General features: G+C 50.0%; 1 protein-coding gene across 2 annotated transcripts in view; it reads right to left on the reverse strand.

Moving 5' to 3' along the window:
- Cldn14 (claudin 14) overlaps window positions 1-22528 on the reverse strand; it is a 95199-nt gene that overhangs the window by 12049 nt on the left and 60622 nt on the right. The window contains exon 2 of one of the 2 annotated variants that reach the window (XM_075954461.1): window positions 18913-19050. The gene's annotated coding sequence lies outside the window, so the exon portion shown is untranslated. Of the gene's footprint in view, window positions 1-417; window positions 541-18912; window positions 19051-22528 lie in introns of those variants that run through there. The other variant, XM_075954451.1, reaches the window with a different exon arrangement.

The raw sequence follows: 22528 nt of genomic DNA on the forward strand, positions 1-22528 counted from the left end.
GAGGAGGAGGATGCTCTCAGGTAGCAGTTATGAACAGAACTGGCTCTCTTCACAGGGACTTAGAGCAGAGGGAGGACACAGTACCGATAAAGCTCCCAGGCTGGTACAGCATCCTAAACATCCCATCGATTCACTCCTTGTTCCCAAACTGAAGCCCAGCAAGTGAAGAGAGAGCTTTGCCCAGATACTTGGAATCAAATTCCTGTCCTCCCTGGGTCCTCAGCAGCTTGGCTGCCCTCAATCCCAGTGTCTTAGGGTCCCTGGGACACCCAGGCCCGAAGGCCACCATAACTGTCACCTGGAGATGCTCAGACCACTGGCCTGCCTTCCGACTCATCCACCCACACCTGACGGGCAGCGGCCCAGCTTTGGGATAAATGACCGCCAGCCCCAGTCCCTCCATCACATTCAGAATACCTGGAGTCCCATCCACCTCGACACGCTGTGATCAGCTGGCACTGACTCGGGTAGACAACAAGGACACAGCCGGGAACGTGTCTTCCAGCTTCTCCTCATTCCCTGACTGGACGCTTCAAGGCCAGGGTGTTTGAGAGACAGCTGTCTGCTCGATTATGGTCTCTGAGTACAGCCTGCGTGGGCACACATGCCCTTTGGTTAAGATTACCTCTCCGGTGCACCCTACCAGGTGGCCTTGCTGAGGCAGACATTCAAGACCAACCGGAAATGTCATATCTGCACTGGAACAAAACGCTACACACGGCTATCTAATGGGTCCCTGTGGCTGCAGGTGAAGCCTCCCCTCCCTTCCCTCCACTGCTCCGTCATCCTTTTCTGACCTCCCTGCTCTGGCTTTGTTTGTTGTCTTCTCCTGTCCATAAGTAAAAAGGTCTCCTGCACCCCAGCTGCTGGCCACAGTGACATGCTCAGAGTCTTCCACCCGACAGTTGTCCCCACAAGACTTTGGACTTTTTTCCTATTGAGCAATTTGGTTTCCTGATACTGAAAAGGCCCAGTGAATTCTGAGGAAGGAACAGCTTCCTTTTCTGGCTGTTTTTACCGTAGCGACTGATGGATGATTCAGGCGATGCCCGTAGGTAGGAAACGGTACTGAGTAGGTTGTTGGGGCACCGTGCTGAATGAGGGGTAGTGCCCAGGGGTTGAAGAGGGGAGCCCATGGAGAAGACAGCTTTCCTGGGAGGTAGGAGATGTTGGCCTTGAGACCAAAGGTGATGCAGAGATTTAGCCCGGCTAGGAATGACTCCAGGCCCGTTAGGTATCTGGGGTGTGATTCTGGGATGCCAAGGTGTGCTGAGAACCACTGATATCTGGTTGATTCCACAACCTCTCTATGGTAATGAACTAGGTGTTCAGGGACCTCCCATTGCACTCACCAGTGGAAAAACTGCTGGGCAGATGGCTCCAGGCACGGCGCAGCCTGGTCCCTTTGTCCCTAGCAATAGTGATGTAGACAGTGAGGGAGCCCCTGGTGGGGGGTGGTGTGATCTTGCATCAACTTCGTGTCTGTTTCATCTTTGAAATTTTTGTGCTTACTTTTTCAGTTGTGTGTGTCTGTGTGTGTTTGTGTGATTGTGTCTCTGTGTGTACTTGTGTGTGTTTGTGTGACTGTCTCTCTGTGTGTATTTGTATGTGTGTGTCTTTCTGTGTGTATGGGTGTGTACATGTGGAGATTAGAGGTTGACATCCACTGTCTCCTTATTCGCTCTCTGCCTTATGTTTTGAGACAGGGTCTCTCACTATACCTGGTAGAACGTGATAAGTGACTAACTAGACTGGCTGGCCAGTGAGCCCCTGGGATCCCGTTTCTGCCTCCCCAGGCCTGAGCTTGCAGGCTTTCCACGGTGTCCAGCTCTTTACGTAGGTCCTGTGGATGCAAACTCAGGTGCTCAGGCTTGGGCCGTGGACCCTTTGCTGAGCCTCCTCCTCAGGTCTCACAGTCTCGGGACCCGACTGTGTCCTCCATCCCATGGAAAGACTGCCCATGAGCTGAGATGGAGTCACTGGAGGAGATGGGGCAAAGCCAAGGCATTTGAATCCTGGTGTCTGCTGGGGGTGCCAGCATAGACTGTGAGATGCAAAGGTTCCGATGTGACTTTGAGTTGGGGGGCTCTGGTCCTCTGTGAGAGCAGCACCGGCTTTTGACCCCTGAGCCATCTCCCTAGCGCTCAGATGACAACATGTGACAGGAAAAGCCTGTTAGGTCAGGAGGAGAGGTAACCGGTGATGGTGACTGGATCTTACGGGGATTAAAGACAGCCCAGGGAGGCTGGAGAGATGGTTCCGTGGTTAAGAGTACTTGCTGCTCTTGCAGAGGACCTGACTTTAGATCCCACCACCTAAGCTGGATGGCTTCAGGAGATCTGACACCTTCTTCTTGCCTGAACACCCATGTGTACATGCACTCACACTCAGACACACACTGCTACACATAAAAATAAACTTTTAAAAAATAATAATAATAATAATTCATCTCTAACGCTGTAAGAGTCTAACTCATGAGCTTCTGTCCAGTCACAGCCTCACAGAACTTTTGACCCCAGTGTGGCTTTTCTGTGTTCCAGGACCCTCGGTCCACAGAGTCATCTGAGAGCAGTTCTGTCACTGAAAATACAAATGTCACCCACACTGGGCAGAGTGGGGCTTTGAGGATCCGTCAGCTTCTGTCTCCAAAGTGTTCTTGTGACCTCCAACGAACCTTTGGAGTCACCATCAACTCCCCTTCTCCTGTGTCCAGGGTCTCTACGAACCTCATGTTCTAAACAGCCCACCTGGTGGAGACAGACAATATTCTTATGTTTGAGACTGGCTTGCTTCACTTAGAAGTCGAGTGCTCCCAAGACGAGCTTCCCTGACTGCGAGCATCCCTGGGCAGCTGCTGTGTGCGCCTGTGACCCCTGCACCCCATGCTCACTCAGGCTTGAGTCCATAACAATGGATAGGTAGAAACCAACCCCACACCTTTATGCTTAGACAGTCACGTGATGCCCCAGTGACTTTGCCTTTGAGCCTAAGAATGGTGGTGCTCTTATCTACCCAGAGGCTCAAATCAGGACATAAGCCTGAGACCTGCCATATTTTAGTCCCAAACAGGAATTCTAAAAGAAAATTAAGGCTTATGAGGGTTTAACAAAATGTTCACACACCATACCATTGGATCTGCTTTATTCACTGTTTAATATAATAGTCCTGAAAAATCATTCAAACAATGCTTTTTTTTTTTAACATGGTTCTGTGGATGGAACTAGGGTTTCAAGCACGACAGATAGAGTTGCAGGCTGGTATGAGCCATAAGTGTACTGCACAGTCTCCATGCCTGACCTGGCAACCCTACAGCTTTCAGATAAACCTTAAAACTGTATTCTTAGCGGACTAGCAGCTTCCACCAACGTAGGCTAAGAGTGTCACGAGCTCACATCTGAGACCAGCAACAGACTTCCCCATGCTGCGGCAACCCCAGTGATCCAACCAGTGTATGGACAAATGCCTGGATTTAGCTTAGTTATGAAACTAATGAAACCTGAATGAACTCTTTCTAAGGTGGAACACGCCTTTTTATATACCTCCTACCCCCCCCCCCCCAACAAAGCATGGTTTCTCTATATATCTCTGGCTGTCCTGGAATTTACTCTGTAGACCAGGCTGGCCTCAAACTCAGAGATCTGCCTGCCTCTGCCTCCTGAGTGCTGGGATTAGAGGCATGTGCCACTATGCCCAGCGATATACTTTTATTATAATATTTTTTTGTACGTGTATGGATGTTTTGCCTGCACGTATGTCTGTGTGTCACATGTGTGTGGTGCCTGTGGAGATAAAAAACACGACATGGAGTCCCACACCTGAAGTTACAGATGGTTGTGAGCCACCATGTGGGTGTTGGGGATTGAACCCACATCTTCTGGAAGAGCAGCCAGTGCTCTCAATGACTGAGCCCTCTAATCAACCCTGGAACATGTCTTCTGAGCAAATTCAAATCTGTGTTCCCAAGTCTCTCAGATTTGGCTCAGAGTAAACTGTTTATTCCCTTTGAAGTGAGCACGGTATTGAGTTGGCCATTAAGATGGTCAATTTTATTTTGCATACATTGATGGTATTTAGTTTTCCATTACTGTGACAAAAAACCCCAAAGCAATTAACTTAAAAAGAAGGGAGGTTTCTTTTGGCTCAGAGTTTTGGAGAATTCACCCATGACCAGCTGGCCCATTGCTCTCCGAGGGCTTCCTGGCAGGGGTGTGTGTGGTGGACTGCTGTTCTCTCTGACTGGACAGGAAGGAAAGGGGGAGTAAAGAAACTGGGCTCTCACAATCTCCCGTGAGCACGTCCCATGACAAAAAGCCCCTCTTGTTAGGTCCTGCCTATCACCGCCCGATGGTGCCATCCTGAGGACCAAGGCTTGGAGACAGCTGGTCCTCAGGGTGGCACCCCTTTACCACAGTTTAGATATAAATGTAGAAGTAGAAATAAAAATGCATTGAGCTCACAGTTGTCCTTGCCCACGTTTATGAGGAAGGAGTTCCGTGGGATACTGTGTTCTCAGATACAATGGAAACACCCTTCTCCCATCTCTGTTCTGCCTGCCGCCCAGAGTCAGCCGGGGAAAACCCGGAGAATGTTTCACACTAGGTCAAGGTCATGACAGTGACCTTCTGGCAGCGACCTCGTCTTTCCTCAGGAAGCCTGCTGCTGTGGGAGGCTCCCTCAGCCCTGCAAGGCCGCCACAGAGGTGCAGGGTGCCACACAGTCTGCAGCAGCTCTGGTGCGCAGCGGCCTGCCTGCCACACCTGCCTGTCCTGGGTAATCCCCACCCCCAATTGCTGCCTCTCTAATGTCACACCTCTAGTGTGCCTCACACCTTATAATGATACCGGCCCCCTCACGTGGATGGTGTCTAATGAAGTGTGTGCTATCATTGCTAGCCATCCTGTCTGGTCCTCCAGCCTGGTCATCCTCGCCCAAGGCCTCCTTCCCTCCACCCATTGCTGCCTCAGAGTCACCAGCCCTCTCTGGAGCCACCAAGAATGGCTGTTGTTCTGAGAAAAGCGTTTGAGATGGGGCCCTGTATCTGGGCACAAGGTACCAGTCTAGAATCTGCAGTGTGTCCATGAGTCAAGAAGTGTGACAGCCCTCTTTGTCTTTGCCCAGTTGTTGAGTGTGCCTGTCACATCTCGGGGCCAGCAGGACTTTGCAGGGGCCACATTCTTCCAAAACATTTCAGTTGCCACAGGCCAGATATCAGGGGGAGTAGGAGGAAGGCAGAGGCAGGAGAGATGTCCTCAGATACCATCAGGGCCTTGCCCACAGGGAGGGGGAAGAGTCTGATGGACACAGATACTCAATTTAATGTGTATAGACAGGTTTATTTGTGCCCTGCCTTCCCCCTCCTCCAAATAAGCTCACATATGGACACACACACACACACACACACACACACACGTACACCTGGACACGTAGAAATGACTTTGACAGGGGCAAAGCCCAATCGTTCTACAAGTTCTCAGTAAATAAGGTAAGGAGGAGAATGACTAGCCCAAGAAAGACCCTCCTAGTCCCACATTCAACCAGGAAGCTGCCTCTCTTTCTCCATGCTTTGTTATAACGCATTAGCCAAGGGTCTAGCAGCTTTTCCAGCAAGCCAGCTAGGGCCCCATATGACCACAGGGCACACACAATTCTACTTAAATACCCCAAGCGTCTCAATGATCTATCCTCTCAGAGGGTCCTACAGTTTAACCAGGAATCTACCCTCCTCTATTCAGAGGGTACCCAGAAAACAAGAAGCCACACACCCAGTGTTTAGAACAGGCAGGACTGGGTGTGTACCCTGGAGTGAGGGAAGGCAGGGAAGGGAACTGGGGTCAAACTCGACCAAAGCGCATTTGAACCTTTTCATGTTGGCTTCACGGCAGTTGGTGTTTGCCAAGGAGACTGTGTACCACAGGACCCCAGTGTTCTCTGGTAGCCCGGTAATAAAAGCCATCTGTCTGAAACCCTTTTTCGGAACAAGAACGGCATGAACAAATAAGCAAATGGTCGTAAAAGAACAGGGGAAGGGCAGCCTTGGAACGGGGAGCCAGGCACACAGGCTGCGGGACAGCGCTGCCTGAGGCTGGAGAAACGGCCATCGTGAAAACGTAGACAGTACTGAAGTCAATGTGGTACCTATAGGATGCGTCAGATGATGTGGGCTGACCTCTTCCTAGAACTTGTGCTACACCTGGGCCCCCACCGCTTCAGGAAGAACAGAAATGTGGAGTCTCACCCTTGAATCCCTGCGATGAATCCCGTGTGTCCTCTGCCCCCGAACTGAGAATGTGACCTGTTTGGAGCCAGGGTCTTTGCAGGTGTAATTAAGAAATTATTATCCGGGCATGGAGATACATGCCGGTCTCAGCATGAGGGAGGCAAGGGGCAGGAGTTGCCCCATGTGTTTGAGGCCAGCCTGCTTTACCTGGTGGATTCCAGGCTAACCGCACAGGAAGATCCTATCTCAACACAGACAAACATGATATCATATGAGGATTAGAGTGGACCCTCAAGCCAGTGGCAGATGTCTGTAAAGAGGAGGACACAGGCAGGTGGGCCACGTGAAGACAGTGCAGAGGGATGCCCTGCAAACCAGGGACCTCAATGGTCCTACGGTATTGTTTGTGGAGAGTTGACAAAGATGCAGGCTCTCCTGGTAGGTGCCCTGCAAGCCAGGGACTGCCACGGTCCTATGGTGTCTTGTGGAGAGGTGACAGCCATGCAGACTCTCCTAGTATTTTGGACCCACAGTCAGCTGAATCTGTGGACAGAGAACCTACAGACACCGAAGGCTGATTGTGGCATGAGCTGTAGGTATTTCAGAGAGGGTCTTTGTTCTGTCCCTACTTCTATCACATGTGAGTGTCAAACTTCAACATTTTCTGCACTAACTGATGGGATTTGGGGTCTTTTTCTGTTGTCACTATGGTGAGTATTTTGGGTCTTTTCCTGTTCTTGCTATGGTGAGGATTTTGGGTCTTTTCCTGTTGTCGCTATGGTGAGGATTTTGGGTCTTTTCCTGTTGTCGCTATGGTGGATTCCATTGATTGGTCTTCTGATACTGAGCCACTCTTGCTTCTCTGGGATAAATCCCATTTGATTATAGTGTATCTATTTCTGAATTTTATTTGACAACATTTTAAAATAAGTTAGGATCTTATTGGTGTAGAGAGGACTTTCTCATATGTCCCAAAGTTGGTACAGAACACATCAGTGTTCTGAAAGTCAATGACTACAAGGGATTCATCTCAACCAGGGATGGAGTAGAAACCCGCTGGCCTGTCAGGGAAGTACATATATGAAAATCCCATCTCCCAAGCCCCCCCAGGCCCTGGTCTCCAGCAAAGCCACTGAGTGGATACCCAAAGGTAGAACCAGACCACAGGTCCTGGTGCACAGCTGCCGGCTCCTAGGCGCCCAGCTGCTGAAGAAGAGACTAGTGGTACTAATGACTCAGACACGGCAGGAGTATGGGTAACTCTGAGAAGGTGGTTGCTCTTACATTTCTCTGAAAGAGACAGAGAGGGCGGCAGGGAGGGAGAAGAATTCCCGAAGGCAAGAGAACACAGATGAGTTCTAGAGCCAGGGAACCCATGGCTCCTGGGAATTCACCTCTGTAAATGCAGCCACCCTGCGCTCACGCTTCCCACTGAAGGGACAGCCGTGTGGAGATCAGAGAGCAGCTGATCAGAGGGCAATATTGGAGCTGGCTCTCTTCTCCCCTTCACACAGGTTCTGGGGAGCACATTTAGGTTGCTGGGCTTGTGAAGCCAACCTGTGGAGTCATCTCTCCAGGACCCCCATTCTTTCCTTCAGTCTGACAGTTGAGTCTGGGGCCTTACAGAGTGAGCAAGTGCTCAGCAGTGAGCTGCATCTCTGTACTCTATCATCAGAACATCGCCTGGCTTCTGGAGGGGGCATAGAGAGCTTCTCTAAGTGTACATCCTGTGATACGAACTTAGAAAAATCTGTGGGGGAGGGAAAAGGAGGGTGAGCAGCCTGGGGAGTGACAGCCACTGCGGGTTCGGCTCTGAGGAGCGGCTCCTGGCAGGGATGCTGTCGGGAATGGACACAGACCCTCTGGGCCCTCTGGGGCTTTATTCCAGTGCTGCACCCTTGCTCCCCACCCTCTCTTCTCTCTCAGCTCCCCCACGTTAGTTTCCTGCGAGGCCCTGAACATCATCAGTCCTGGGGAACTGTGGTTTATGCTTCTGGGTGACCCTCTTCTCTTCAGGGCTTTCTGTAGTGACTCACACAAGGTGACACACTGAGGTTCTGGGGAGGACATAAATTTAGGGAGCACTAGGATCTCCTCTTCTGATACAGGAGAGATTTGTTTTTCCTTTTGTCATTATCAAAATCCTAAACCATCTCAGTCCTCATCTTATTGAGTCTACACTACAGTGGCCAAGCTTTTCAGCCCCTGCGGCCTCGGGACATCCACTCCGGTCACTGTGCACTCCAGCCCTCTCTGCCTGCTTCCTCCTATGGGGCCTTCTCTCTTCTTTTAGGCTTGGACCCAGCGGGTGTTCCCCAGTGTCGCTGAAGTGAAGTGGTTCCCCAAGCTTGCTCCGATGTGGCGGGTGAACTGTGTGGACCTGTGAGGAGACCCTCCCTCCCCATGGCCTGCTCCTTCCTGTTCACTGGTGTTGTGGCCACACACTGTCTCCCTATTCCGGTTTAGGGTTTGAAGGCAGATTTCAGGGTACCACCGGACTTCTGGCCCTGGGGAACAGTCCAGATGCTGAAAACGTTTTTCATGTAACATCTGCACCGAACAGCCTTTATGCATTACGATGCTGGGTTCCTGAGGGAGCTACTCAAGAGGGAGCACGCATCAGGGTACAGCTTTAGTAGAGGGGCGGCGGGGGGAGGGGGGGAACAGTCCTAGTACCCATGTTCAGAGTGTGCTCAAGGCTGGCCTGTTGGGAGCTCACTGACATGAGAATCCAGGACCTCAAACCCTCTTCTGAGCCAGGATTTAGGGATGTGGAGCTGGGAATCGGCTCCACCCAGTGCACCGATTCTCACACATGGGAAACTATAATCAGCCATCTAGACACAGAGACAATCAATAGTCATTGGCTGTGTATCTGCTGGACAGACTCTGGCTTCTTACAGCCCACAGGTGAGGCCAGCAGTGACTTCCTACTTCCCAGGTACTCAGCTGCCCAGCTGCTGCCCTATGTAGAGGCGTGTTCTCCCAGAATCAGCGGCTGGTGGCAGAAACCGGGGGTCCCCAGGGCTTCCCAGGGGGGCAGAGCTGAGCACAGAAGTCCATCCCAACTGCAAACAGCGGGCCCTCCTCCCCTGGCTCCCCCGAGGCAGAGAATTAGAGCGTGCTGTTCATTCACAGTGTTTATTTTCCTTTTGGAAATGCCTTGGGGCAAGCCGGGATAGGTTTTCACAGTTGTGTTTGCCTTGGCTTGGCCACAGACTCGCCCCTTTGTAGTTTGTTTATTGAGAGTGTGCACACAGACCCACATCCAGGAGCCTTACAGCGGATCTAAACCAGGGGCTGGGCAAGTGGGATGAGATGCTGGGGTGGGTGGGGGTGGCGGGCAGGGAGGAATCAGTTTTCTTCATCCGACCCTCAGCATGCAGCTAACCTGAGGTCAGTCAGGCCAGGCACAGCACCGCTTCTGCAGTCTCAGGCAGGCCTTAGAACTGTGACAGAGCCAGTCACTGCCTGGCCTGGCCAGAATGACACACATTCTGTTCTTTTAGGTCCAAGTATACAGTTATACTTGCCCCCTAGGCAAATTCATTCATTCATTCATTCATTCATTGGGTCATGGTTTCACGTAGTCCAGGAGAACCTCAAATTCATTATGTAGGTGAAGATGACCTTGAACTTCTGTTTCTCTGGCCTCTACCTCCTAAATTTTGGGATTCCAGGCATGCACCTTCACGTCTAGTTTATGAATCAAATGAATCAAATCCTATGATTTTAAAGCTTGGGGTGTAGCTCAGCAGTAGGAGCTTACATGTGCAACGCTGTGGGTTCAGTCCCTACTAAACTCCTTTTGTCTATCTGATCCAAAGAATGCAACACGGGCCAAATGTTGTTGGAACTTGGTTCTTAAGCCTGTGCCATGAACTCAGGTTTGTAAAGTCCATATGACATTTGCCGCAAGGGGTTAGTTACATCAAAGCCTTTGAAGGTTCTAGAAAACACACTAAAATCCATCAGAAGAACCTGCTGTGAGGGGTGGCAATTTCTGTCTTGGCTGCGCATTCTGTGTTAGCCTTGCTATTGCTGTACCAGTTTTGCACAAGAATCTGGGCAACAAGAGACTTGATGAGCTCAAGCTTGCCCAAGATGACAAAGTCAGCAAAAGGTAGAAGCCCTGAGGCGAATGGGGTCCTGTTCTCAGCCAGGAGTGGCCTGATGCAGAATCCCATTACACGATTGCACTCGGTAAGGTACAGTCAGGCCATCCCTGCAATGCTGGGCTCCGTCCCAGAGTGGGCAGCGCTCACGCTCAGCCGAGAAGAGGATTCCGAGGAGATGGTATCTTAGACCTGCAGAGTTGTGTATGGTAAACTGGACCACTGGGGCGCCGTTTGGCTCCTACGCCTGCCACATTCTTATTGTGCTCATTTCAAATGACGCCTTGGGTGACAAGGCTAGCTGCCACAGTGTCATTTGATTGTGCATCTAGGAGCAGATCCCCTGACGATTGTGGCCTCGGTTTGCCTGTCGCTGCTTTGGTTGGTAGTTTTTTTGCAAGCACAAGAGCCCTGAGTCAGATCCCTAGAACATGTATAGAAAGTCAGTGCGGTGCTGTGTGCGTGTTGCTAGCTCTCTACAGCCTAGCAGCGTCAGGCTTGCCAGGCTAGTGAGAGGCCCTATCTCCAAACAGGAAGGAGGAGGAAGAGAAGGAGAGGGAGGAGGAGAAGGAGGAGAAAGAGAAGGAAGAGGGATGTGATCAATACTTTGTATGTTGTTACCAAAGAATTAGTAAAAACATTATTTTCGGAAAAAGGTTGATGATGCCTGAGGAAAGATACCCAAGGTGCTCTGGCTTCCACTGTCATCCACACACCGCACACACACACACACACACCGCACACACACACACACACACACCGCACACACACACCACACACACACACACCGCACACACACACACACACACCGCACACACACACACACACACACCGCACACACACACCACACACACACACACCGCACACACACACACACACCGCACACACACCACACACACACACCACACACACACCACACACACACTGCACACACACTGCACACACACACCGCACACGCGCACACGCGCACACACACACCACGCACACACACACCGCACACACACACCGCACACGCACACACACACACACCGCACACACACACACACACACCGCACACACACACCACACACATACCACACACACACCGCACACACACACCGCACACACACCGCACACCGCACACACACACACACCGCACACACACACACACACACCGCACACACACACCACACACATACCACACACACACCACGCACACACACACCGCACACACACACCGCACACGCACACACACACACACCGCACACGCACACACACACACCGCACACACACACCACACACACACCGCACACACACCGCACACACACACCGCACACACACCGCACACCGCACACACACACCACACACACATACCACACACACACCACACACACACATACTCGCACACACACACACACCGCACACACACACCACACACACACCGCACACACACCGCACACACACACCGCACACACACACACACCGCACACACACACACACTCGCACACACACTCGCACACACACACATACCGCACACACACACACACACACACTGCACACACACATACACACACAGACACACTTGCACCCACACATGCATGAACATCCACAGAGTATTTTTTGCATCCACAATTTTTTTCCATAAGAAATAAGAGTTGTCTACTCGAATTCAGATGGCTCAGGCTGTCCTCTAACTCACTACACACTTAGGAGGCAGCTCAATCCCTAGGTCTCCTGCCTCTACCTTCCGAGTACTGAGAGGATAGGTGTACCCACTGCACCCGGCCCCTCCCGAGCACTGAGAGGATTGGTGTCCCCCTGTACCCGGCCCCTCCCGAGCACTGAGGGGATGGGTGTGCCCACTGCACCCGGCCCCTCCCGAGCACTGAGGTGATAGGTGTCCCCCTGCACCCGGCCCCTCCCGAGCACTGAGGTGATAGGTGTCCCCCTGCACCCGGCCCCTCCCGAGCACTGAGGTGATAGGTGTCCCCCTGCACCCGGCCCCTCCCGAGCACTGAGGTGACTGGTGTACCCACTGCACCCGGCCCCTCCCGAGCACTGAGGTGATAGGTGTGCCTCCTGCACCCGGCCCCTCCCGAGCACTGAGGTGATAGGTGTACCCCACTGCACCCGGCCCCTCCCGAGCACTGAGGTGATAGGTGTGCCCACTGCACCCGGCCCCTCCCGAGCACTGAGGTGATTGGTGTACCCCACTGCACCCGGCCCCTCCCGAGCACTGAGGTGATAGGTGTACCCCACTGCACCCGGCCCCTCCCGAGCACTGAGGTGATAGGTGTACCTCCTGCACCCGGCCCCTCCCGAGCACTGAGGTGATTGGTGTACCCCACTGCACCCGGCCCATCCCGAGCACTGAGGTGATAGGTGTACCCCACTGCACCCGGCCCCTCCCGAGCACTGAGGTGATAGGTGTACCTCCTGCACCCAGCCTCGAGCTCTGTACTTTGAAGTAATGATGCCTTCCATGATCCACTAACCAGAAACACCTAATCATTCGACTGCCATCTGCACAACCTGGCATGAACTGGGCCAGAATGAAGGAGAAGTTCACGCCAGTACACAGGAGGTCCCTTGGGATACCTGGGCCTCACTCCCAGACTAGATGCCAGATCTCTGAGCAGTGTGTTCTGGTAAATACCGTTTAGGGATCTCTATAGGTGACTCTGACATGCAGTCGGGGGGAGGAGGGTGGCTGCTGCCCGGATTTCCTTTTTCAGTCAGCATCATTCTCCAAGCCAAATGATACCGCCTTTAAGGCCAAACGAAAGCCACCGCAATGGATCTGTAAAGGCATGGAGTCACGTCTCACGCACACCCACGGATCACGAACAAAAGGCTGTGTTGTGCACCACAGTCAAGAGCTTGAATGCGACTGAACAGAAATATATGCGGCGAATAACACACGATAAATCAAAGCCCCGGGCACCAAGTGGATATCCAGTAACTGTGCCTGAAAGAGCGACTGAATGGATGGCACCCCACAGCGAACAATAGAAATTGTGTTTGGGTGAAACTGAGAGTCAGTTGTTGGGTGAAGGATCGTCAATAAAGAAAATAACTTAAATCATGACATGCTGTCGGTTCCATATACGCCCTAATTTAAAAGATGTTTAAAACGGAAAAGGAATGGCAAGAAGGTGAAACAGTATTTAAATGTGTTTTCTTCCTCTTTGGCGCCAGCCGTTAAACCACTGCTGTCCACTGGAGGGCGCTGTGATCCACTCTTTCAGGCCCCCAAAGGAACTCTGAAAGTCAAGTTCTGCAAGTCGCTGCTCCCTTAAAGACAAAAGCTTTGAGTAGTACTCTAATATGTATATATTCCATACTTTCTTCATCCATTCTTCCATTGAAGGGCATCTAGGTTGTTTCTAGGTTCTGGCTATTACAAACAATGCTGCTATGAACATAGTAGAGCATATACTTTTGTTGTATGATAAGGCCTCTCTTGGATATATTCCCAAGAGTGGTATTGCTGGGTCCAGGGGTAAGTGTACTACTCAGCAATAAAAAACAAGGACTTCTTGAATTTTGCATGCAAATGGATGGAAATAGAAAACACTATCCTGAGTGAGGTAAGCCAGACCCAAAAAGAGGAGCATGGGATGTACTCACTCATATTTGGTTTCTAGCCATAAAAAAAGGACATTGAGCCTATAATTAGTGATCCTAGAGAAGCTAAATAAGGAGAACCCAAAGAAAAACATATAGGCATCCTCCTGAATATTAACCTTCATCAGGCGATGAAAGGAGACAGAGACAGAGACCCACATTGGAGCACAGGACAGAAATCTCAAGGTCCAAATCAGGAGCAGAAGGAGAGAGAGCACGAGCAAGGAACTCAGGACCGCAAGGGTGCACCCACACACTGAGACAATGGGAATGTTCTATTGGGAACTCACCAAGGCCAGCGGGCCTGGGTCTGAAAAAGCCTGGGATAAAACCAGACTCGCTGAACATAGCGGACAATGAGGACTACTGAGAACTCAAGATCAATGGCAATGGGTTTCTGATCCTACTGCACGTACTGGCTTTCTGGGAGCCTAGGCAGTTTGGATGCTCACCTTACTAGACCGGGATGGAGGTGGGGGTTCCTTGGACTTCCCAGAGGGCAGGGAACCCTGATTGCTCTTTGGGCTGATGAGGGAGGGGGACTTTATTGGGGGAGGGGGAGGGAATTGGGTGGCGGGGAAGAGACAGAAATCTTTAATAAATAAATAAATTTATAAAAAAAAGACAAAGGCTTTGCATTTGAGGCAGCGAGGCATATTACTTTCCTGCATTAAGGCCTATCTGAACTATCTCATTAGGTATCAACTTATTTCAAAAGTGAATCGAAAACTGTTCTGTCTGCAGAGAGGATGTTTGCTCCTTTTGATGCGTACTTGGCAATCGCTGATTTCACTGACTGGTCTGAGACGGGCTGTGCAGAGGGAGGGGATCTGGAACACTGACCAGAAAAGGCTGACACTGGATTTGAACAAAACACAAAGTAATACCGGGTGAAGAAAATGTGATGCCTCCTGTCCCCAAGCAGAGATCTCTCTACCCTGCTCAAATTATTCGTGGCTTATCTTGGACAAGCGAGGGGAAGAGGGAACCTGGTAGGTTAAATTTAACCCCAGACCAGTGTTAACCCTGAGTATTGGCTCTCTAGGGATTCAAAAACTAGATTTTTTTTCTGTCAGGAATGTATCACTCCCTTGGCTTTAAGGATGTAGGCTTCAGGCAGAATGAAAACCCTGGAAGCTTCCAGAGATATGCTTAGAGTAATAGTTCAGTAATCTCCACTGGGCTGGGACAAACACTGGAAACAATTAAAACAATTAAAACTCCACAGCAATTTAACAAAGTAATGTTAAACTTAATGGAAAGAAATCGGGGGCCTAGGAGATCTCTCTCTCTCTCTCTCTCTCTCTCTCTCTCTCTCTCTCTCTCTCTCTCTCTCTCTCTCTCCCCCCCCCTCTCTCTCTAACCTCAGTGGGTTAGGAGCCCTTGCTGTTCTTACGGAGAACCTGTATTCAGTCCCAGCACCCAAGTCCTGTAGCACATAACTGATAGTCCTGCTAGCTCCAGGGGATCTGATGCTCTCTTCTGGCCTCTGCAGGTATCTGCGCGCGTGCACGCACACACACACAAACTGTAAGTCTTAGTAAACAGAAAACCCTGAACAGCAACAGAATTATATTTGTATGTATATTTTCGTTTGCTTAAGCAGTGAAACAAATACTTGCATATTTTATATAACCCTTCAAAGAAAAATAACTCCCAGCATGCTAAGTTATAATTGTAGACACTGATAAACACACTACCATAAAGTCTCTCTCTTCTTGTGTGTACATTGTATATATGGGTGTATACATACAGATGTGTGTATGTGGTATATATATGGGCGTATACATATGAATGTGTGTGGTATATGTATGGGTATATACATATGGATATGGGGGTATATATATGTGTGTATACATGTGTGTGAGTATACATATGGATGTGTGTGGTATATGTATGGGTATATACATTTGAATGTGGTATATATATGTGTATATACACACGGGTGTGTGTGGAGGATATATATATACATAATATGGGTGTATACACATGGGTGTGTATATGTGTTACATATATGGATGTATACGCTTGTGGGTCATATATGTGTGTGTCTACACATGTGTATGGTATATATATGGCTGTATATATGTGTGTGCAGTATATATATGAGTGTATACATGTGTGTGCTTTATGCATGTGTGTATACATGTGTGATATATAGGAATGTATATGTATGGATGTGTGTGGTATATATGAGTGTATACATATGGATGTGTGTATTTATGCATGTGTGTATACATGTGTGTGCTTTATGCATGTGTGTATACATGTGTGATATATAGGAATGTATATATGATGCGTGTGGTCTATATGGTGTATACATATGGATATGCGTGTGTATTTGTGTATGTGTGTATACATATGTGATATATATGAATGTATATGTATGGATGTGTGTGGTATATATGGGTATGTACATATGGATGTGTGTGTGTATTTGTGTATGTGTGTATACATATGTGATATATATGAATGTATATGTATGGATGTGTGTGGTATATATGGGTATATACATATGGATGTGTGTGGTATATATGGGTATGTACATATGGATGTGTGTGGTATATGTGGGTATATACATATGGATGTGTGTGGTATATGCGGGTATGTACATATGGATGTGTGTGTATTTATGTATGTGTGCATGCGTGGAGACCAGCGGTTAATGTCAGAGGACTTTGTTAGTTGTCTTCCCTCTTACTCTTTGAGGCACGGCCTCTTATTGGACTGGGAGCTCTTCTCTTCCACTAGGGTGGCTGGTTAACAGGCTTCAGAGATCCACTGGTCTCTGCCCATCTAGTGCTGGGGTAAGAGGTGTGTGTCGGGTCCCAAGGCTTTCAGGGGTCATGGCCATCATAGGTGAGGAAACCCAGGACAACCGCCCAGGTGTTTAATTTCATCGCACAGATAAAATGGCAGGAAAGGGGCTGTTGTTGATTTGTCTCTGCTTCATGAGAGGAAACGTGTCAGACACTACGGCTGCCTAACTTCGTAAGTGGGGCGCACATGGTTCCTGAGGAATTCCATGCTACTGGTCTCAGAAATGTTTTCCTTAAAAGTTACGCACAATGTTCATTATACATATGAATAAACACAGCACATAGGAGCACACGCCCCAGCACACACACCTCAGACTTCACGTTCTTAGGTGTCTGCTCTGGAACTCTCAGCCCCGTGCTGCCAAGAGTCGAGAAGGTTCTGTGAACACATTCTCTACTCCACCTGGCCTCTGGGGTGTGTTCTGAGGGGCAGTTTTGAGCCACAGCTGTGGGCTAAAGGTGTTGGAGTGAAAGTTGTTGCCCCAGAGGCAGGGAAGAGTACTTCACTGAAGTCAAAAGCCAGTTCAAGCTGCCACCACGGAATTGACTTGACAGAGGAGGCCAAGGACAAAGTTAGCAAGCTACAGGGTTGGAAGGGTTTGTATCAAAAGTAGCACTGTAAAGGCTGGGAAGATCCGAAGGGGAGATCAGGGAAGGGAGCCAGGGTGGAGCCTATGAGACCCAAAGAGCAACTTGCGCCCTTCCTAACTTTCTTGTACTTTCTAGGTCAGGTCCCCATCAGATGCGCTGTGCAGCTCCAGAGAGCTCTGGTGGGAGGGGGAGGGGGAGGGGTAGGCACAGAGCTTTCCTCTGCAAGAACAGCCAAGCGTCAGCGACAGGAAGCGAAGCCTGTCTTTTAGTCAGGGTGGGCCAGCTGAGTGCTCCAAGCCAGAGTGAGAAGGGATGGGGTACTCTTGTCCTGGACTAATCCCTGTGAGGTGGGGAGGGGCCAGGGAAGAAGGGTGGCATCTAAAAACACCTGGAGTTAGGAGGTAGCCCCCTGCCAGCCTGCTCCAGAGAGGAGCCTTGGCTGGCAGGTGGGTGAGATTAGCTGTGGAGCTTTTGTTTTGCTGAGAGGTGGTACAGATTCTTGCCAGAAGTGTATTTTCCGGAGACTAGGGGGAGGTTGAAGCTGCCTGCCCTGGGGCCTTTCCTCCTGCTGAGCCTTCCATTTATTTACTTAGAGAACCAGGCCTTTCATCTAAATAAATATTGAACAAATATTTTAAAAAAAAAACATGGCTTTAAACAATGTCACAGAATTACCCTGCCTCTACCTGGCCCTGGGCATGGCTGCTGTGTTCCTTCTCTTTGTGTTCTGACTTTCCACGGCTAAGCAGGAGAGGGTCCGACTGCTGAGGTGGGGACAGCTTCCTACCTGCACGTGATGGGCCCTTCCAGATGACAGCCACCTGTGGGAGCTCCCCCAAGGGGAAGCCAAACTGGGGGTGTCCTTGGGATTGGAAAGTGAGAGAGATCATGTGTCTGTTTTGAGTGAAGGATAGATGTATGGATCATGCTGACCTCAGGGACTCTGCAGGGAGGCTCAGGGGAAGGAGTATAGGCCTCAGAGTAAAGAGGAATTGTGGACAGCATCTCCGAGGGACTCTCCTGAGGGAGTGTGCGTGGTGGACTAGTGCGGTTCTCACGCATAAAATGCCTGCTCTCCCTGAAAATGTCCAGAAGGCGGTGTTTCTAAACGACACCTTTCAAACCCAAACTCAGCTTACTGGCCCTACACATCCTGCCAACTCCCCAAAGATTTTGAAGGGTAAACTTATACGCCCCTGGGGCCTGCACACATCTTCTGGGCCTCACTAGAGACGTCTGTGCACTGTTAGGACAAGGTATGGGAACACCTAGAACCCAGTTTTGTCCAAACTTCAACTGGGTTCTTGGCCTCCTCCTCCTCAAATGTGCCAACCGTGGCTCTGCATCAGACAATCCCAGCGCTTTGGGGACAGTCTTCCACCAGTCTGGAAATACCAGAGAGGCAGAGGAAGCTGCCTTCAGAACCTGGCTCGCTATTTTCTTTCCTTTTGACCTTTTCAGCTCTGAGTAGAAACAGGAATAAGAGTTATAATGATACATGTTTATGGGTTTTAGGTAATTAATCCCTTGGAGTCCTCTTCTGAGGGAAAGGTTTGCTACCCACCTCATACATCAGGCAAGCAAAGGGCCATATGGCTTGGCTGGGCTGGGTGGTCGCTGGTGTCAGTGGAAGAGTGGAGGGAGTGACTTCAACGGTCTTTGGCTTCTTGGCCCTTGTCCAGATTGCTGGGCCATGCAGCCCCTGGAAAGGAGACACAGGAGAAACTGAAAAGGACCAGACTATAAACTCCCAGGAACAGTTGCCTCTAGTTAAGAGGTTGTAGTGAGAGTTTGTTTGCCTGAAGATCAGAGTGCAGGGCTAAGCCACTAGAGGCCAGGCAGGGGTTGTGCACATTTTTAATCCCTGGGATTTGGGAGACAGGCAGACGGATCTCTATGAGTTCAATGCTACACTATGTACCCTGGGCTACACTAGATTGATCCAGTCTCAAAGAGAAAAGAGCCAGTCCTTGGTGGCTTTAATCCCAGCACTAGGGAGGTGGAGACAGGAAGGGATATGGCTGGGCGGAGAGAGGAGTATAAGGCAGGAGGAGACAGGAGCTCAGTTGCAGGCTGAGGTTTGGTGGAGACAGATGCAGTCTGGAGACGCAGTCTGAGGATTCGTAGAGACAGGACTGCCCCTTCGGTCTGAGCATTGATAAAGGTCAACGGTCTTTCTAGTGACTGACCACCCTGCTTCTCTGATCTCTCAGCTTTCACCCGCTAATATCTGACTCCAGGTTTTTATTATTAAGACCAACTAGAATTCATCCTCCAGGAGGTTAGGGTTTTGGGGCCCTGCCTGTGTCTGCTTCTCTTAGAGACGACAGAGGCCATTCCATGAGGGGTTCACCCACTGCTCACTGCCAGTTGCTGCATTCTGTAATGCCACTCCCTAGAAGGAAGCTCCAAGGGACCAAATCCCCAGGTACACGGCCTTGTAGTCAATACAGGGAAATATTTGCTGAAGTATCCACAAAGAGTCTTGGGGACACGAGTTCCAGGGACAAGGCTTGCTTGGTAACATTGAGCAGGATGTCCCCAACCTGCTTGAGAACACTCTTTTCATTTTACATTTAAAAAAATCTATTTTTGTGGGGTTTGTAGACATTTATATTTTAACCTTGATGTGTTAATCCTCTTTAGAGGTTGTATCGCCAGACCAGCCCTTGGGCTCGGCAGGACAGCAAGGAGGAAGGCATATGCCGTTCAAGTGTCCTGCTGGCTCTTTGTGTAAGAGATGTCCTTACACATCCTTGCCGGGTCCTAAGCAAGCCATCCAGAGAAGCAGACAAACACAAGTCAAGTAGACAAATAAATAAAGCTAACTCAGGTCCTTCTGGCTCCTCCATTAGTACCTCTGGCTTCCTGCTCTAGCTGCTGTGTGGCCGTGGCTACCCTGGCTTTCTCCGGAGGTCCCGGGAAGAGAGTCCTTTCCAGAGAGTCCCACACAGTTTTTACATTCCTCAAGATCCTCAGGGTGCCCGTAAGTCGGCAGTAACCAGGTTTTCCCTCGACCCTTTCTTATCTGTTTGCAGCAGATCTTTTCTGAACAAGTTAGAGTGGGGTGTTGGGGTGCAGATGAGAGAAGAGAAACCAAATCAACAGCTGTGTCGAGGTAGGGGAGATGGCAGAGACACAGGGAGATGTTTGGAGAGGACCCTCCGAGCCCAGCGGGTGGAGACGCTAAAGCTTCAGGTTTGTAAAGGACCCTAACAAGAATTGTCTATGTTTTTCTTTTCCTATGGGAGTAGGCCTGGCCTGCAGGTTCCTCCAGGGTGTGGGCACCCAACCCTGTTTGGAAGCTCTCCTCTGCTGCCTCACTGAGAGCTCACTCGAGTCCATACTGACCATTTACCTAATCGCAATCCCTTGTCCGGTTTACATACGTGGGTTTACATACGCGGGTGCTCTGGTTTCCCAATTCAGTTGTAGATTTATTAGTAGCCCAGAACATAATTTTCACGATCAATATTCATTAAAATGGCCAACTTTAAAAGTTCTTCTCGTGTGCTATCGACTGAGAGGTACAAGCTAATTTTAGCCTCTTTCCCATATCTTGATCTCTCCCTCTGTGCCCGTTTCCTCTCATCTGGGAGCACCCTCTCTGATGGGGGCATCTGGAGACCACGTGTGTCTTTTCTTTGCTCCTACATGTGATCATTTTTCTGATTACTGCAGGAGGCTGGGTAGATTCAGAAGCACAAGGAGCCACGCCAAGACCCACGATGACCATCCTCAGTGCTGTCAGTCAGATGGATTGACAGCATCTGCTCTGAGAGATGCTGCCTCCCCTCCCCAAGCTCACCCAGTCTAAAATCGCTTGCTCTGTTTGGGCTGATAGCTTCATATTGAAGTAATTTCTCCCAACCAAAGGGTCTAGAATAGGTCCAGGCATCATCGACTTGACGTAGCTCTGACCGCCTGGGGAAACCTGGCAAGGATTACGGAGAGTGTGTCTGGCAGATGGCTCTGTCCCAGCTCAACAGTCTGTGAACACGATTAGTAACCCTTGAATCTGGCCTCCGGGAAGTGCTAGCCACTAGTGACCCTGCGCAGATGCTCCCATGGGCAGCTGTACAGAGATAATATGCAGCTTCGTAAGTAGTCAACCACTCTGAGTTGAGGGCTTGCCCAGGAGATGGAGAAGGTGTGCCTACCAAACCCAGGACTGTTGTTAAAGGAAGAGTGGGAGGAAGTGGTTTGCTCGACCTCATACCCCTGATCTGAAGCAAACACATGAGCTCCGAGGGCAAAAGTGTGGGCGAGGGTGTGAGGAAGCTGAAACCCTTCGGCACTGCCCGTAGGATCATTGCAGACAGCAGGTAGAGACTACTAAAGAAGAAAAAATAAAAAATTCAAAACAGAAAACCCATGCATAGGATTGCCTCCAGATCTACCAGTTTACTCCTAGAGACCATCTAAAGCAGGAGCTCAGGTTTGCACAGCAGCGTTCACGGCAAATGTCCTGACACACCACTGAGGGGGATGAACCCTGATGGTGACAGCTAATCTCGACTGTCAACTCTATACTCCTGTGTAGTGGGACAATGGTCTGTACCCAGTCACTTGTATTATTTTTAAATAAACACTAATTGGCCAGTAGCCAGGCAGGAAGTAGAGGCGGGGCAATGAGAATTCTGGGAAAAGGGAAGATTCAGACTGCAGTCATCACCCTGACACAGAGGAAGCAAGAGGTAACTGCCTCGCCGAAAAAGGTACCAAGCCATGTGGCTAACACAGACAAGAACTATGGGCTAATATAAGTTATACAAATTAATAAGAAGCCTGAGTTACTAGACCCATCAGTTTATAACTAATGTAGACCTCTGTGATTTCTTTGGGACTTAAAGGCTGCGGGAACCCGGCAGGACAGAAACCTCAGTCAACACACCTGTGAAGAGGAAACCCCAACTGAGAATCGCCTCCATCAGACTGGCCTGCGGACACGTCTCTGGGACATTTTCTTGACTGCCAGTTGAGAGCCCTCCAGGCAGGTGGGCCTGGGCTGTGTGAGAGGGCAGCTGAGAATGTCAGGGGAGCAAGTCAGCAGGCAGGGCTCCTCTGCTTCAATCCTGCCTCTCAGCTTTTCCCTTGACTTCTCTCGAGGGCGGTCACTAATCTGGATGACGGAGAAACCCTTTCCTCCTGCAAGCAGCTTTTGAGAGGGTTTGTTCACA

Source organism: Microtus pennsylvanicus, chromosome 1 (assembly GCF_037038515.1).
Source record: "Microtus pennsylvanicus isolate mMicPen1 chromosome 1, mMicPen1.hap1, whole genome shotgun sequence".
NCBI lineage: Eukaryota > Metazoa > Chordata > Mammalia > Rodentia > Cricetidae > Microtus > Microtus pennsylvanicus.